Raw genomic sequence first — 17,912 nt, 5'->3', positions numbered from 1 at the left:
CATGGCGGCAATTTGAGGATTTGAAAAGAATTAATTGAGTTTTGGAGGGATTTATAGTCACTCTCCATTTATTGCACCACCTAATGACTCTGTCTAGGAAATTTTGGCCTCTTTCGAGTACGGACAATTGTCCACGCTCTCTATGTGGTCCTGATATGAGGAGAACAGTGTCATCAGCGAACAGGAGAAGGGTCTCCGATCTATGCTGTAGGCGGAAGATGTCACTGTTGTAGACTGTATAATATTGGAGCAAGAATTGAGCCTTGGGGTACTCCAACTTGTGGAGTGAATGGAGGAGATAAGGTGTTGGCGATTTTGATCATGATCGTCCGATGAGAGAGATAGGAATTTATTAGTTTAACGAAAGGTGTGGGCAGTCCAGTGAGGTAGAGTTTTTCAACCAGGCCTGTATGCCGGACCTGGTCGAATGCCTTCTGGACGTCTAAGAATGTGCCTAAGACGTGGTTCCTTTCGTTAAGTGATAAAAGTTGTTGCTTCAACCAATGCATTATGACTAGAGTGTTCAGCAATGAATCCGAATTGGTAATCTGGAATGGCTAGGTGAGCGTCTAGGAATTCTACGAGTCTGTCCTTAAGGATCCTCTCGTAGACTTTACTTAGGGTGCTCAATAATGAAATGAGTCTGTACGATTCAGGGTTGGTGCGGGTTTTCCCTTGTTTGGGAATCATGACTGTGCTGGCCACTTTCCATGGAATTGGGAAGTAGCTCAGCGTAAGAGATGCATTGATTATATTGGTGAGCAACGGGATGGTATTTTCTGGAAGATTTTTGAGACATCTTCTGTGGATGCCATCAGGGCCAGGAGATGTGTTTTTTCCAATATTACACATCTGCCTGACGGTGTCCTCAGTCACAGGGTCCATCATCTGATGAGGATGAGGTCCCAAATGTGCCTGAGGGTAGTAGAATATATCTTCCACTCTCCGTTCGGCGTCTCTTTTGGATCTTTCGCTGAACTTTGGGTTATTAGGGGATACGAAGGCTCCGGCCTTGTCTTGTGAATTGTTGAGGATGATGTTATTGACTATGAGATGAGATCGTGGCTGAGTTCTCAACGGGTATCCTCCATTGTACTTATGTGCTTATTCCATTTTTTTTTCTATTTTGTGTCCATTCATTTGTACACCATACGTTACATTTTCTTCTAATATCTTCACTTCTCTTTCGATCTCTCAGCGTATTTCCTGTGATTCTCAGTACTCTTATCTCTGCAGCTTCCAGTAGCCTTTGTGTTGTGACTGTGTGGCGTCTTGTTTCTGAGGCATATGTCATTATTGGTCTTACACTGGCTTTATTAATTCTTGACTTCATCTCAGTGTTCATGTGTCTGTTTCGCCATATAGTGTTATTGGGGCATCCTGCCAGTCTATTTGCTTTTTGTACTTGATCTCTCACTTCTTTGTCCAGATCTCCATAGCTAGACAGTGTAATTCCTAGGTATTTTATTTCCATTACTTGTTCAATACTGATTACATCAATTTCTATTTTACATCTGGTTGGTTCTTTGCTGACTACTATTATTTTAGTTTTTTGAGATGAGATTATATTAAATTCTTTTGCTCTTATGTTAAATCTGTATACCAGTCTTTGCAGACTATCTTCGTCTTGGGTTATCAATATTGCGTCGTCTGCGTAACAGACGATTTTTTAGTATTTTGATTTCTTTGTTTCTCATTCTGTATTCTCTTTCTTTGTTAACGATTGTGATGATTTTATCCATGATCAAATTGAAGAGCATGGGGCTCAATGAATCCCCTTGTCTTATTCTGCTGCCTATTTCTATAAGTTCTGTAAGTTGTCCATCTATTCTGACTTCCATTTTGTTGTTTTGGTAGATGTTATCGATAGTTTTTATAATATTTAGGGGAACTTCTCTATTATACAGAAGATGGAGTACATCTTTGAGTCTTACTCTGTCAAACGCTTTTTTTAGGTCAATCAGACACAGAAATACTGATCTATTATACTCTAGTGATTTCTCAGTAATTTGCTTTATAACGAATATTGCACCTGTACACCACTATCTGGTGTACTTAAAGAACTGGTCACACTTCGTAAATACGTATACAAAACAAGTTGTCGATACGACTGCTGACGTCACACACCGTAGCCTCGCTGCGTGGAGCCGTTTTTCTAGCCTCCATCAGAATGGAAATTAAGAATTGATTTATCTTAAGAAATATATATTTTTAAACAATTTTATGTTTGCCATGTTTTTATATATGTTATAACTGATTGAATTTAACAATATTTAAAAATTAGTGAACATCCCTATTGTCGCAAAATTATTATTTGAAAGTACATATGAGGATACACACTGGGGAACAATCTTTTGCATGTAAAGTTTGTAACAAACAGTTTTCAACTAGCACACATGAGAGTTCATACTGGCGAGAAACCTTTCACATGCAAACTATGTTCAAGGCCGTTTTCATACAGTGCTAATTTAAAAGCACATATGCAAACTCACACTGGTAAGAATAAATTAAGAGCCCCTATAACAGTATATACTGGTGAAAAACCATTTGGTTTTCAATGAAGAAAATTTTAAAGATGCATACGAGACCGCATACTGGTGAAAAGCTCTTGTTGAGGGTGCGCCGCTCGCCAGGCTACTACGATTTCCCCCAAGCTACCTAGATTTTAATGGGTTCAGTTCTATAGTAGGATTAAAAGCGACTACGAACTCCCCCACGCTACCTAGACTTTAATGGGTTCAGTTTTATTTATTTATTTATATACGGCATCCATTTACTGTACATTTTATAGTAGGATTAAACACGACTACGAACTACCCCACGCTACCTAGGTACTTAGATAATATTTTTGTGAACATAGGTAAATAGTTTTTATTTTACTTTATTATATTCAAAAAATAACCTAATTACCAAAGCATGAGCGAAAATTTTAAATGATTAAATAATGAAATTATAACAATATAATCAAATAAAGTTTATTTATAAATCTACATTAACTTATATACAATAACAAAAACTACAGTTAAACAATAACAATGCTTAATTCTAATGTCTGATTAGTGATTAAAATAAGTAAGAGTGAACACTATATTTTAGATTTTACAAGTTAGCTGCATAATAATTAAAAACTTTAATGGAGTCTAATTTAGTAATGATTTTATTAACGTAATATTCATGAGGGGGCCTTATAACTGGCTCCCTATATTCGAGGGTTGGAAATCCTTTGATTCCAAGCCTTACTTCAAAGGACTTGTGAATGGATGTATCTCCATAGGTTTGGTTCTTCAGTGACCGTTGAAGGATAAGGATTGTTAATGTGAGCAAATATAACTCCAGAGAAATAAAATCACTTTAAGTTTATCGACTTATAATTAACTATTTTTAGAGTAAAGAGGTTCAAAACGACCGTAGCTGACAGTACAGTATCAAATAATTCTTTCTTTATCACACGTAAAGGAGAAAACCGTATTTATGAGAAAAATGCCCGCGTTTCGGCGTAGAGAAATATTTATATATGTGAATTGAGAGTGTTTTAAAATGCGATGCCTCAAGGGCGATCTGTGAGAACGAACTAAAAAATAATACTTGGTGCGTAAAAGTGTAGATTACCCCTCTTGTATTTAGGTGTGAAAACTATTTAAGAGGCTGTGGTGGCGCCAACAAGTCGGCTATCCCGAGCAAACTTCATAAAGTGACTATTTTACTTATTCTACACTAAGAAAAGTGTAAAGAACTATATTTTTATTTTATATTTTAAAATGATATGTTCATTTCTGGAAATATCCCTAGGACATTAATAACAGACGAGATAATTTCATGACAATCGAAAGCTCGTTCCTTGGTAACAGCACGAAGCCGAAGGCTGAGACTCAGCCTTCGGCTTCGTGCTGTTACCAAGCAACGAGCTTGAGAAATTTGTCATGAAATTATGAAGCATTCATCAATGTCCGAGGGATATTCGGCGGATAATTTTTCGAAAAAAAAATCATAACTCATAAATATATTTGTGACTGTAGGTTGTATTCCTGGGAATTTTTTCTTTGATTAAATTTTCATTTATACTTTGAACATTCTCATTGCCGAAACGTGACATTTTGAAATTTATTTGGATGAAGTTGTCAAACTCGATCGTGTTGTCATAGGGATTGAAAATTATACTGAATGCAATTATCAGTCTAATGTTGACATGATTGGGTGAAATTGTTCCACATGACACAAAATGACGAAATTTGAATGGTTGTTAGAACAGTCGAAAAATTATCAATATAATCAACTTTTCTTTTTGCCGTTTTATCAAGTTTTTTTTCGAATCTATGTGCAGTTCTAATTTTCACATATACTTCTGCTCGAAAGACTATGTCAGGATGTGATTTATAAAAACATTCGTTAAATTTCGAGTGAAATGATTCACATGCATTTATAGTAAATATAAGAAATGATGAATTTGAAGCTCTTATTTAAGGTGGAAATGTTCAATCTTCCGTTAAATAATTATCAACTAGGTAATCACAAAATTGCAAAACTCTGTCAGCTTCTGGCATAATATTAAAAAGTTCATCAGAAAAAAGTCACCAACATCATTTGGATCTAAATAAGGAATGCCGAAAAACAATTCTAAATATTTTCCAATAACAGTTTGATTTTTATATTCCGAGGACAAACCTAAACTTTGAATTTTTCGGTACCAATTTTGTGTTAGATGAAATTTGCAACAAAAAATAATAATGTCGGGCCACACTAACTTGGCTGCATTTTGAATTCGCTTCGGTTTGAAATTTAAATTCAAATCTGTACATATTGTTATTAATGTATCAAAAGTACTTTTGTACGATTGCTGTGATTTATTTGTTAATAAACAAAATACTAGAGGAACATAAAAACCATTTTTGTAGCCATGTATAGTAAACATCTGACAAAAATATTTAGAAAAGTATTGAAAAGTTCCATCTACATACAAAGAATCTACATTGCACAAAAAGTAAAGATTTGTGAAACAACTAAAAATTGGTAATAATTGATCATCATCCAGCCTCAAGAGTCCACTGCTGAACATAGGCCTCTTCCTCATGTTTCCAACCCCGTCTATCTTGCGCCGCTCTCATCCAGTTTTTATCGAGTCTTCTTAAATCGTAATAATTGATAGATAATAGATAATAAAAAGTTTTCACCTGTATTTGTTTTTAAATTTAGGCTCACTAACACTTGTAGAACTTCTTCCTGTGACTTGGGCAATGATGGTGTAGTTTTCGTCTTGCAGAATAGATATTTCTTCGAACGCAAGAAATTTCTTTCGTCGTCAGCGGTAATTTCTGAAATTTTCCTTCCTCAATTCCTTGTGGACAATATTTAAAGGTCTTTCACATATATTTTCTACAGCTTTCTTCTTTGTAGAATTACTAAAAGTTTGCCGGTCAACGTGAATATCTGGAGCATGATTATGCTTCACCGATGGTTTTCAAGAATAACGTAATTTTCATCACCTTCCTTTGTGTACACTTTTTGTTGACACCCTTTTTTGATGTATCGCCATCTAACTTTGCCATCTTTGGAGACATGGGCCTTTGAATATTTATATTCATTAATGTTTAATAAAAGTGACCCCCTTTGACTAAACATAGTCGTTGGATTCGCCATTTAAACGTTAAACACTAACGGACAAAACTATACCGTAATACTCGCAACTGATATGAATAACTGAAAATATTTATATTCTTACTTTCAACTATAATCAAATTTGGAATTTCCGTTAATTAAGACTTAATCCCCAACTTTCTCGGCGATGGGACAGCAGGTACTTGGGATTAATGGGCCCAGGTAGTTCGTGGGGCAGTTAGATAACCCTATGCTCGCCTAATGTGAGAATCCACACTGTAAACAATAACAAACTTTATAAACAACTTTAATATTAACAACGTTAAATTATAATAGCTGCTTTTATTTTTTTGCCTTTAGCTCGATTGTGAAAATTAAATTTAATTACTCGTGAATACTTTTACCTATACAATTAAAAACTAGTAAACACGAATGCTTAAATTTTTTTATTTACACGACCTAAAAAACTTATAACTAACTTTAAAAAGAGCAATTCGTTATCTATTTGGTCTCAAACAAACAACTCATTGCAAGACCTACTTCAAAAATCACGGAATTTTGACGCTTCCCTCTTTATTTATTTTGGAAACGGTTTGTTTGATTCGCAAGCATCTAAACATTTTTCCCGATAGACTTTTGTAACGATTGTAACGTTTATTTACCGATCCCGTCCACTCAGCTAGTAAAGAATTCTATTCTATATAGTGCAAAAAAACTTTATAATCACCTTCCAAGAGAAATTAAATCCGCAACATCTTTCATTAAGTTTCGTAAGATGACAAAAATCTATCTCTCTGAAAGACTTATTCAGTTGACGAGTTTCTTAATATATAACAAAGAAACAAAATTAGTATTGTTTATAATCACATTTGGGTGTCTCAAGCAGTGGCTACAATTTGTCTCATTTGTTGTTGTCTGTACAAATTATGTAAGTTATACAATAATTTTACTAATTTAAAATTGTATTGTTCTGTTTTTTTATTATATTTGTTTTTGTTTTATACTTTTTATACTTTTTGTACTTTTTGGCTGATTTTTTTTTAACTTTGTCCATAAAATTGTTCAATAATTTTCAGTGACAATAAAGCATATATCTATTCCATTATTTCCCAAACTCAGACTAGATTGGATTTCCTCTACCATTATTAATTTACATTTCTGATTTAATTATACTGATTAACAGATAATTATAATTTTAGGTTTCTCTTGTACAAATAAACAATCTGATTCCACTAGCCTATTGACAGATCTTGCTAGAAGTAACAATATTGTACACACTGGGGAAGAACCTTTTGCATGTGAAATTTGCTCCAAACAGTTTTCTAAAAAGGGTAATTTAAAAATACATATGAAATTGCATACTGGTGAAAAACTATTTGTATGTGAAATTTGCACCAAACAGTTTTCAAGAAAGGAACATTTAAAAAGACATATTACAGTGCATAGTGATGAAAAACCATTTAAATGTGAAATTTGTACTAAACAATGCTCAACAAAGCTTAATTTACAATCACATATGACAGTGCATATAGCTGAAAAACCGTTTGCATGTGAAATTTGCACCAAACGGTTTTCAACAAAGCGAAAGTTAAAATCACATATGCCAGTGCATAGTGATGAAAAACCATTTGATTGTGAAATTTGCACCAAACAATTTTCAACAAAGGGTAATTTAAAATCTCATATGACAGTGCATAGTGATGAAAAACCATTTCAATGTGAAATTTGCACTAAACAATGCTCAACAAAGTTTAGTTTAAAATCACATATGACAGTACACATTGATGAAAAACCATTTGGTTGTGAAATTTGCAACAAACAGTTTTCAACGAAACAACTTTTAAAATCGCATATGATAGTGCATACTGGTGAAAAACGATTTGGATGTGAAATTTGCACCAAACAGTTTTTAACGAAACATTTTTTAAAATCACATATGAGAATGCATACTGGTGAAAAGCCTTTCACATGCAAAATATGCTCAAAACAATATTCATACAATGTTAGATTAAAAGCACATTTGCAAACTCACATTAATCAATTACCATTGTAAAAAGCAATTTTACTATTAGTCAGAAGTTGTAAATAAATGGTATTAAAAATAGACTCGTAATAATTTGAATTATTTACTTAGCAGATTTCAAATTTGACCACATAACATCTTGTTATCTGTAAAATATGCAAATGTTTCAAATTTTGCAGAAGATAAAAATTTACCTGTCATAATTTACTAAAATTCTGTTAAGGGTCCATCATGGACATTTCCATTTCTCTTATTTTCATGAAATTCAACAAACTTAACAAATGATTATATCCCAAAATGTAGATAGAATAGAAAAATCAATTTATTCTCAGGATTCACAAGTTACACACAAATATAAATTGTCAATAGAGAGAATGGTGTCAATTACAATTTATAATGGTTGCTGTAACAACCTATACTTAACATAAAAGTAATATTAAAATATAAGGATAATAACAGTGACATTTAGATTCAGATAAGAGCCCTCAGTCTCCCTGCAGGTCAGCTTGAAGGTATTCTTCCACTTTGTACGGTTCAAGGTGTATGAGCAACTGTTGAACAGACTTTCTATATTTATTTATGTCAGTTTATATTTTGATGCTGTAAGACAGTATATTAAAGAATTTAATACAGGCATATTCTGTGGTTTTCTCAGATGCTGTTAGTCTATGTATTGGCATATTATAGTTTATGAGATTGTTTCGTGTATTAGTATTATGGTTTGTTATGTGTTTCAAGAATTTATGTCTATTTTTAAAAATGAAAAGTAAGCATTTATATATGTATGTTCCAGCCATTGTTAGTATGTTTAGTTTTTTTAAATTACCTCTACATGAATCTCTGTATTTCAAGTTAAGTAGAGTTCGGATTGCTCTTTTTTGTAATATAAAAACCTGTTCAGCGTTACCACTTCTCTCCCAGAAAACTATTCCAAATGGCATTACAGAATGAAAATTTGAAAAATATACAACTCGTTTACATTTTTCGTCCAAATAATTTGCTGTTATTCTGAAAGAGTAACAGATAGATGCTAACCTATTACATATCTCATTTATATGCACTCCAAAATCTAAATTTTGGTCAATATGTACTCCCAGAAATTTTGTGCTTTGGTTTAGAGCAGGGATGGCCAACCCGCGGCACGCGTGCCACTCTGTGGCACTATTGAGTCCTATCAGTGGCACGCGTAGCGTTTTGAATTAAAACACTTTCAAAAAAATTAAAACTTGAAAAACAAAAAATAATAAGAAGAAACTTGGTAGGTTTACGGAAGTTACGATAGATGCGGCATCATTGCATCCTCTGGCGAGCGATATTGCTGCGATTGATGCACGTGATCCTAGCTGTCGTAATGTGCAATAGGACTGCGTTACCCTTGCTTAGTTTATTTTAAACTGCCCCGTTGTATGTGCACATTTTGTCATCTCGCATTGTTTCTTTAAAATTTTAAAAGTATTTGTTCGATATGTCCACGAGTAAGCCTTCGACTTCAAAACGAAAATACGAAGATGATATTGCAATTCGCGATTTTCAACCTGCTTGGGAAGAACAATTTTTATTTACTAATCGTAATACTTCAAAGCCTGTTTGTTTGATATGTGGATTGTCTGTAGCAGTTCCGAAAAAATTTAACCTGGAACGACATTATAAACAACTGCATAAGGACTTCAGCAACAAATATGCTATTGGTTCACATTTGCGAGCCGACTTTATTGAAAAAAAAAGAAAACCCTAGCCAGCCAACAGTCACTGTTTCAGAAGAGAAGTGATGAAATGGAAACTATGGTTAAAACATCATATGAACTTTCTCTGCTGTTAGCCCGGAAGAAAAAAGCCTACTCTGATGAAGAGGAGATAATTAAAAATAGTCTGGCAATATTTGCTAAAAATGTGGGAGATGTAAAGATCAAAAATATGGTCGATAATATTGCATTATCCCGAAATACAGTCATGCGCCGTATAGATGATATGGGCCAGGATGTTGTTTCCCAAATTATAAGTGGATTAAAATCCTGCAAATTCTTTTCTTTAGCTTTGGATGAAAGTTGTGACAACACAGAAAATGCGCAGTTAAGCATTTTTGTCCGTTATACCAATGATAATTTTGAAAATGCCGAAGAGCTTCTGGATTTGCGCCAACTAGTCACAACAACAGGAGAGGACATTTTTCAACAGCTTAAAAACGTAATCGAAGTCAACAAAGTTGAATGGTCAAAATTAGATAGTGTTTGTACAGATGGAGCTCCTTGCATTTTTGGTAGACTAAAGGGGTTTGTTACATTACTGGAAAACTATTTGGGAAGAAAAGTTTTTAAGTACCATTGTATTATTCACCAGGAAGCTCTTTGTGCCAAGGACCTAAACATGTCATCTGTTGTTGACCCTGTAACACGCTGCATTAACAAAATACGAGCTCGGGCATTGAATCGACGACAATTTCGAGAACTGTTCGCGGAAGAAACGGAGCAAGATGGAGAGTTACTTCTCCATTGCAGTGTGCGCTGGCTCTCCAAAGGAAATGCACTCGAAAGGTTTTGGAACTTGAAGGAGTGCATCTTTAAATATTTGCAAGAAAACAATGAACTACCCAGTGAGTGCTCGTTACTTAATGATAAAGATTGGCTTTGGGATTTAGCTTTTCTCACTGATATTATGAGACATTTAAATTTATTAAATTTAAGATTACAGGGAAAAAATTGTATTTTTCCTACTCTAGTTGGTCATATATCTTCTTTTGTGAATAAACTTATGTTTTTTTGTAACGATTTTGGAGAACAGAGATTGACACATTTCACATTAATGCAGGAATTAGCCAACAAGGTCAGTAGAACTCCAAATTATGACAAATTTAAAAACCTTATATCTATTTTGCTAGGTTCATTCAATACCCGGTTTGAAGATTTTCAAAAAGACAAAATGAATGTTGACCTTTTCATAAATCCTTTTTCTATTTCTCTGCAAGATATCAATTGTTACTCAGCTGAAATACAGATCGAAATTATTGATTTACAGAACCACACTATACTAAAAACCAAATATAGGGAAATTATTTCAACTGTTACTGATCCCAATTATATTGAATTTTGGAAATTTGTACCAGCAAACAATTTTCCTAATTTACACGAGTTAGCTCTAAGATATTGTTGTAGATTTGGTTCAACGTACGTTTGTGAGCAAATGTTCTCTATTATGAACATAATAAAATCAAAATATCGGCCACGATTAACTGACATGCATTTAAAAAATTTAATTCTGTTGGCTAGTTCCGAAATTAATCCCAATATAGATGAATTAATTAAAAAAAATACAAGTTCAAATACCACATTAAATAAGTAACTGTTTAATAATTTGAATTTTAGATAATAAGAAAATATTTAAGTTTTTTTGTTTAACGTTTTTATTTTATTTTTATTAACAATAAAGTAAGTTTGTTGTTATGTTTTACTTATTACGTTATTTTTTAAACCTCCACTATCTTGACTAAACGGAAAAATGTAGAATTTACAAAAGAAATACATATTGTACCGTATATTATTAATGTTAGTATGTCGAAAAATTTTAGTGGCACGCCAAATTTTTTTTGTTCTCATATTGGCACTCGACTTAAAAAGGTTGGCCACCCCTGGTTTAGAGTAACCATTTGCGATCGAATTGAGACTGTTTCTGGTAAGGTACTATTATTTGTTTTAGTGACGAAACAGATATAATTTGTTTTTTCTCTGTTCAGTATGAGTTTATTCATATTGAGCCATCTCTGTGTTTTATCTAATCTATTATTAGCGATATTTAATAAATTATTCAAGGATAACCCTATAGTTAAAATGTTAGTGTCATCTGCAAATTTCACAATAAGAGTATTCTGATTGTTATCTGTCCAAAGCTAAATCATTTACATAAAAAACAAAAAAAAATTATACATTTACATATTTAATTATGACCGTTTAAAGTTTTTCTTTAATCTTTAAAAAAAAATTCCTTATAGTGCCACTTTTGTTTTACATAAAAGTTCTGATTATTAGAATAAAAATTGAAGTTACTTTTACCTTATGATAAAAAAAAATAAAACGAAATTGTGTCATATTAAAAAGAAAAATCGTTTGTTTGGTAAAAGTAAACAAACTATTAATAATACCTGCTTAATGAAACAACATTTTTTCGAACTTAAAATAAATTAAAAAACTTAAATATTATCAAAACATACTTTCATAATAGGATTTGTAATAATTGGGAATTAAGCCAGCATCAATAAGACATCTTACATCATCTTTCTTTCTCTGTGACATATCCAATTTATGCTGATATAGAGGTTTGACTTCTGAAGGACGACTATTTCTATTGGTTCTTTTATTTAAGTCAAGCTCCTTAAAATCATCAAATTAAGATGTTTTGTAGCTTATTTTTATCTCTTCATGTTCGTTTTTCTTAACTTTGATGACTTTTAAATCAGACAGTTTTACAACTTGGCCGTCTGCGCTCTTATTCAGCCTCCGAACCGGTAATTGTTTTATATCCAAGAAATCGCCATAGCTCATTTCATTTACAGCGAAAGGCGTCGCTCTTTTTTTTGCGCTTCGAATAGCACAAACATATTGCGAAGGTACGTATATTGGTCCTGACTTAAGACATCTTTTGACTTGTTTTTCAATCAAAGAATGTACAGCGTCTCCTTCGTTCTGAGTATGGCTACGTATTAAAAATTTATGGGTAATAGATTTTATTTTTAAATTTAGGAGAGTATGTATGTACATCCCAATAATGAACTGGTTTTTTTGCTGTCCACAACAGTTATCAGAATAAAAGATGGCATTCAATTCTTCATCAGCAGTTAGAGACTTTTTCTGTAGATACTTTAAAATACAACTACCTATCTCATTAGCTCGGCGATTTCCTTGTGATTCATCCCAAAAGAAGCATTCAGTTGTGTCCTGTTTGAGTTCAGAGATAGTGAAATTTAAGCAATTTACTTTAGACTTATAATAGAAGGTTGATACCTTACCATTTGGAACTGGCATTACTGCTGCTTGCAAGTCATAACATGCCACAATAAAACTGTGCGACACGTTCTCTTTATCATTAGCCTTTTCCTCGCCTTGTGCATCTTTTTCACAATCTTCAGCAATCTTGTATTTAGTAAATTGCTCACATTGGTCCTTCTTTGGTACAAAAAATCCAATAATAAATTCCTCATTAAATATTTTTCGATATGTGTGTATCATTACATAGGCTGATCTTGGTTGTATACAGTCTTCTTTGTAATCAAAATAAATATCTGTTAAGATTTTTCCGCCATCTATATATTCTTTCGTTGTTTGTTTCCGCAAATAACGACTTTCAATTCGAGGTATACTATTGATGTTACGTTTTACTCCTTCTGTCAAGTCAATTGGCACTTTCCGATGTTTTCCATGTTTACCTCTCTGTTCAGCTTCTAGTATACCAGTCATATTATTATTTTTCACCTCAATAACTGTTCTGATACATCTATCTGTTATATATATTTAATGTATTTTTAAAAAATGTTTTACATATTTTGCTTCTAGTACCATTGACATCAAAATGAACGCACTTTTTAACTTTCTAGTCGAATCTGCTTTCTTGTATTGATACTTTGGATGGATCTCTTCAATATTACGCGCTATATATTCTCTTTACCTGATCAGCGAAGCCATTCCCCAATAATCGGAATAATCGTTTTCTTGATTCCTCATTAATTTTTAATCTTAACTTAATCCACAAGAACTTTTTATAGTTTTAGCTGGGAACACTTTTTTTGATTTAGAACTCGAAACATATTCTTGTCCAGAGTCTTTTAAAGACTTAGCAGTTTTGGCATATCGTTCTTTTTTTTTGTTTCCTAGGTTTGTCGACCGTATGTAAAACAGCGGATGGAATATCATCCACGAGATTATTATTTGCAATCCGAACATTTTCATTATCTGTTATAGTTAGCAACTTATCACCAATGTCGTCAGATATAACATGTTCATTAAAATCCTCGTTAAAAGAATTTGAATTATTTTCATTTATAATTGTCGTCAAATCACCACTATTTTTACTTGCTACTTCTTCATGTACGATTATTTCGTTCTGATTAGAAAGTTCTGAATTTTTTTTTTCATCTACGTAAGCTACACATTTAGTGAAAGAATGTGAGGAAGAACATGTAGAAGAAGAACAGGAGGACGAGCTGGAAGAAGATGAAGATCTGGAAGTAGATGAAGAGTTAGATTTGCGGCATCTTTTTTTGGGGGTGCGTAGGTTCTGTCATCGTCCGAAGCGGGTGAAAAGTCACCACTGTCATAGTTTTCGTTCTTAAACGAACCGAAGCCGTTGCTGGATGTTTGTAAATGGTTGAATTTAGATTCTGTAAAAACTAAACTTCGGCATTTTTTTCCATTTTTTCAGGTACTTCATTTTGACCAGCTCTACTTTGAGCTACTATTTGTAATATTCTTCTACTTCTACTGTGTGAATTGTCCATGCGTATAACCCCTTAAACGAAAAATGTCGATGCAGTTAGCAATATTTTGACAGTGCATTTAATATTAAAATTATGTACTTTTTCAAGAAATAATCACAGTTATTTATGTTACATTATTATAAAACCACTACGCACGAGAAACTTCAAATGTCTTTTATTTATAATACAGCATTGTTGTCCTATTTTTTACTAAAAGACTGACATTAAAGTAAATTTGACATTTATCGAGTTACAAAAAACAGTACAATCTCATTCCACTCCTTAGAAAAAATTGCACTTAACGAAAAATGCTATTATATACTTAAGATGTCAGTTTTTCATTCATTAACTAGGCGGAATAACTACATAATTTACGTGAAAAAAAAATGTCACTTTTTTACTTACCACGACGTGCTTCTCCCTCAAACATCCGCCGGAAACTGATATAGTGCCACTTTCTAAATTACCACTTTGACAAAACACCTAAAAGTCAAAAGTGACACTAGCGACTTCAAGGAGAAACTATGCGAGCTATTAGAACAGGAGTCTCTGCAATAGGAGCGTTTAGTCAAAAGTAATGCAGATGTCGCTATAACTAAAAATAGATGTTTTCAGTATTAGATTAGATTATGTGAGGTCGTTAAGGCCATGCGGCTTCACCGCACTTCGACCTATAGAGATCTTTTGTGCATACCTTAACCTAGTTAAACTCTAGAATGTCAATACTCCTGATGAAGTTGATTAGCTTCCTAGGTGAGTTGTTTCCTATGTCAGAGGACGCCAGACTGACCTCTCCTAGGAATTTTAGTCGTTTGCAGAATAGTGCTACGCAGTTGCATAGTATATGTTCTGCCGTTTTTTTTTATTGTGACAGAAATGACAGTTCTCACTATCTGATTTGTCCATCTTCTTGAGATGATATCTCAGAGGGCAGTGACCAGTGAGAAGGCCAGTGACCATTTTGATATCTTTTTTACTCATTTCGAGAAGGCGGTTTGTTGCAGTAGGCGACACTTTTATGAGCCTTTTTGCTTGCCTTTGTCCTGGTGTGTTAGACCAATATGATCTTAGTTGATTGAGTTCCCAGGTACGGAGTTCCTCTCTAATGTGGCTTTTCGATGGTCCACAGAAGGGTTCCGGACCCTGGAATGGGGTATTAGCTCCTTCTTTTGCGAGGCTGTCAGCTTCCTCATTTCCTGCAATTCCCTTGTGACCTGGCACCCACATCACAGTTACATTGTTGCGTTCCGCCAGCTTCTTGAGAGATAGTTTACAGTCCCAAACCAACTTTGACTCACATGTAAATGACTTTAGAGCCTTTAAGGCGGCTTGGCTGTCTGATAAAATAAAGACTTTTGCCCTACGGCTGTCTCGGTTGAGACATTCTTGGGCATTTATGTCTATAACATGTATTTCTGCCTGGAAGATAGTTGGGGCGTTTCCAAGAGATTTAGATAGCCTGAAATTGGGCCCAGTAACTCCCACTCCTGCCCTTTCATCTATCTTAGATCCATCCGTATACCATACGAGTGAATCTTCTTCCACTTTTGGTTCAATTTCTTCACCCATTTGGTGGTTTTTTATGACCACTTCAAAGGGTGTTTCAAAGTCGAATTTGACTGGCATAGCATCTGTCGGCATGTCCTTAGAATCCAATGGAATTTCTTCTAAGATTTTCAGGTGGCCAACTAGATTTCCAGGTTTCATTATTTGTGTCTGTCGCAGTTTTAAGGCGGTAGTTACTGCCTCCCTCCTTATGCAGAACTGCAAGGGAGGAAGGTTCAGCATCGCCTCTAGAGCTGCAGTGGGACATGTTGACATTGTCCCTGTGATTCCCAGACAAGCTAGCCGCTGCACTTTTTGCAGCTTGGCGTTAGCTGTTGTTTGTTGTGTTTTTGGCCACCATACGAATGATGCGTTGATTGAATGATTGTTTTATATGACCAGAGAGTCATTTTCGGTTGTAGGCCCCAAGTCTTTCCAAACGTCTTGCGGCAGGTCCAACTTGCCACCAAAGCTCTGGATAAAATTTTTTCAGTATGACTATTCCAGGTGAGTTTTTGATCTACGGTTACCCCCAGATATTTTACTTCCTTGGAATAGTCTAATGTGAAGCCATTCGTAGTTGGAGCCTGTAAATTTTATTTACGTCTCCTTGTGAAAGGTATCAAAGTCGTTTTACTGGGGTTGACGCTTAAGCCCGCTTTCGAGCACCAACTTTTAATTTAGTTAAGAGCAGTTTGCATGAGACTAGATATAGTCTGGTCATGCTTGCCCCTATTTGTAACAACTAGGTCATCTGCGTAACCTTGGGTTATAAAACCAGAATCATGCAACTTAGTGAGAAGGTCATCCACAACCAAAGACCACAGCAGAGGCGATAATACTTCCCCTTGAGGGCACCCCTTTACCGCTGTCATAGTCACAGATTCTCCTCCAATAATAGCAGTGATGATTCTCGTTTTTAGCATTGACTGAATCCATTGTATTAGTGAGACTTCAGGGCGCCTCTTTACTAGTGCTCTTTTTATGGATTCAAATGAGATATTATCGAATGCTCCCTCTATGTCAATGAAAGCGCAAAGAGCTATTTCTTTTGCCACTATTGTCTTTTCAATTCTTTCGACTAGCGAATTCAGAGCATTTATAGTGGATTTGCCCGTCTGGTAGGCAAATTGATGTTGGTGAAGTGGTTTCCTCGCTAATGTTTCGCTTCTTATGTAGTAATCTACTAGTTTCTCCATTGTTTTTAGGAGAAAGGAGGTCAGGCATATAGGACGATAACACTTCCCTTCGTCCGTAGGACGTTTCCCCGCCTTTGGTATAAATACCACCTTTGCGTCCCTCCAAGTTTTTGGAATGTGACCTAACACAAGGCTTGCTATGAAAAGTTGCTGTGTTTTCAGTATAGTGCCACTTTTGTTTTCAAGGTGCGATATATATGTTAAAAAATAAATCGCGTCGTTAAAATAAAATTGGGTAGGACACGTCGCCAGATTATAAGACGGACAAAACGTATTTTATAGTGTAGACCAAGGCAAGAAGCAATACGGAGCAAAGGACGCCCACCAACTAGATACTCGTAGATGCCTGGACTGACGAGCTGAAGCGTGTGAGCAATAACTGAATGCAAACCGCACAAGACGGAGACAGATTTTCCAATGTAGAGTTAGTGAAAAATAGAGATACAAACATTTGTAACACAAATTCCAAAAATCGCCATTTTGTTTGTAATCTATCGAAACCTAAAGCACTTTTTGGTAGTGTGCCGCTTACCTAATATGGAAGTCCACACTGTAAACAAATGACTTTATTGCTGGAAACAACAACAAACTTTATAAAGAACTTTTATATTGACGATGTCAAATTATAATTTTCGTAGTAGTTGAAATTTGTTAGATGGCTAAATTGCCGACATCTCTTCTAAAACACAATTTCGTAGCCGCTTTTATTTGTTTGTCGATAGTTCGATAGTGCTAAATTAATTTAATAATTATCTGTGAATAACATTTTTCTATACAAATAATAAATTAGGAGAAAGACTAATATGGGCAGGACATCTGGCAAGATCACAGCAGAACAACCCTCCTAGAAGAATCCTTATGTCGCAACCTGTGGGAAGTAGAAGTAGGGGTAGGCCAAAACTCAGATGGAGGGATGGTGTAGATGAGGATGGTAGAAAAATAGGCGCAGCAAACTGGCAACAGTTGGCAATGGATAGAACTGACTGGCGTAATAGACTTGGGAAGGTCGAGGCTCTTTTATAGGGCTGTAGCACCAATGATGATGATGATGATACAAATAATAAATAGTAAACACGAATGCCACGAATTTACA

The sequence above is a fragment of the Diabrotica undecimpunctata genome, chromosome 9, assembly GCF_040954645.1.
Source record: "Diabrotica undecimpunctata isolate CICGRU chromosome 9, icDiaUnde3, whole genome shotgun sequence".
Taxonomy (NCBI): domain Eukaryota; kingdom Metazoa; phylum Arthropoda; class Insecta; order Coleoptera; family Chrysomelidae; genus Diabrotica; species Diabrotica undecimpunctata.
The sequence above is the reverse complement of the archived record's forward strand: the minus strand, read 5'-3'. Positions refer to the sequence as shown.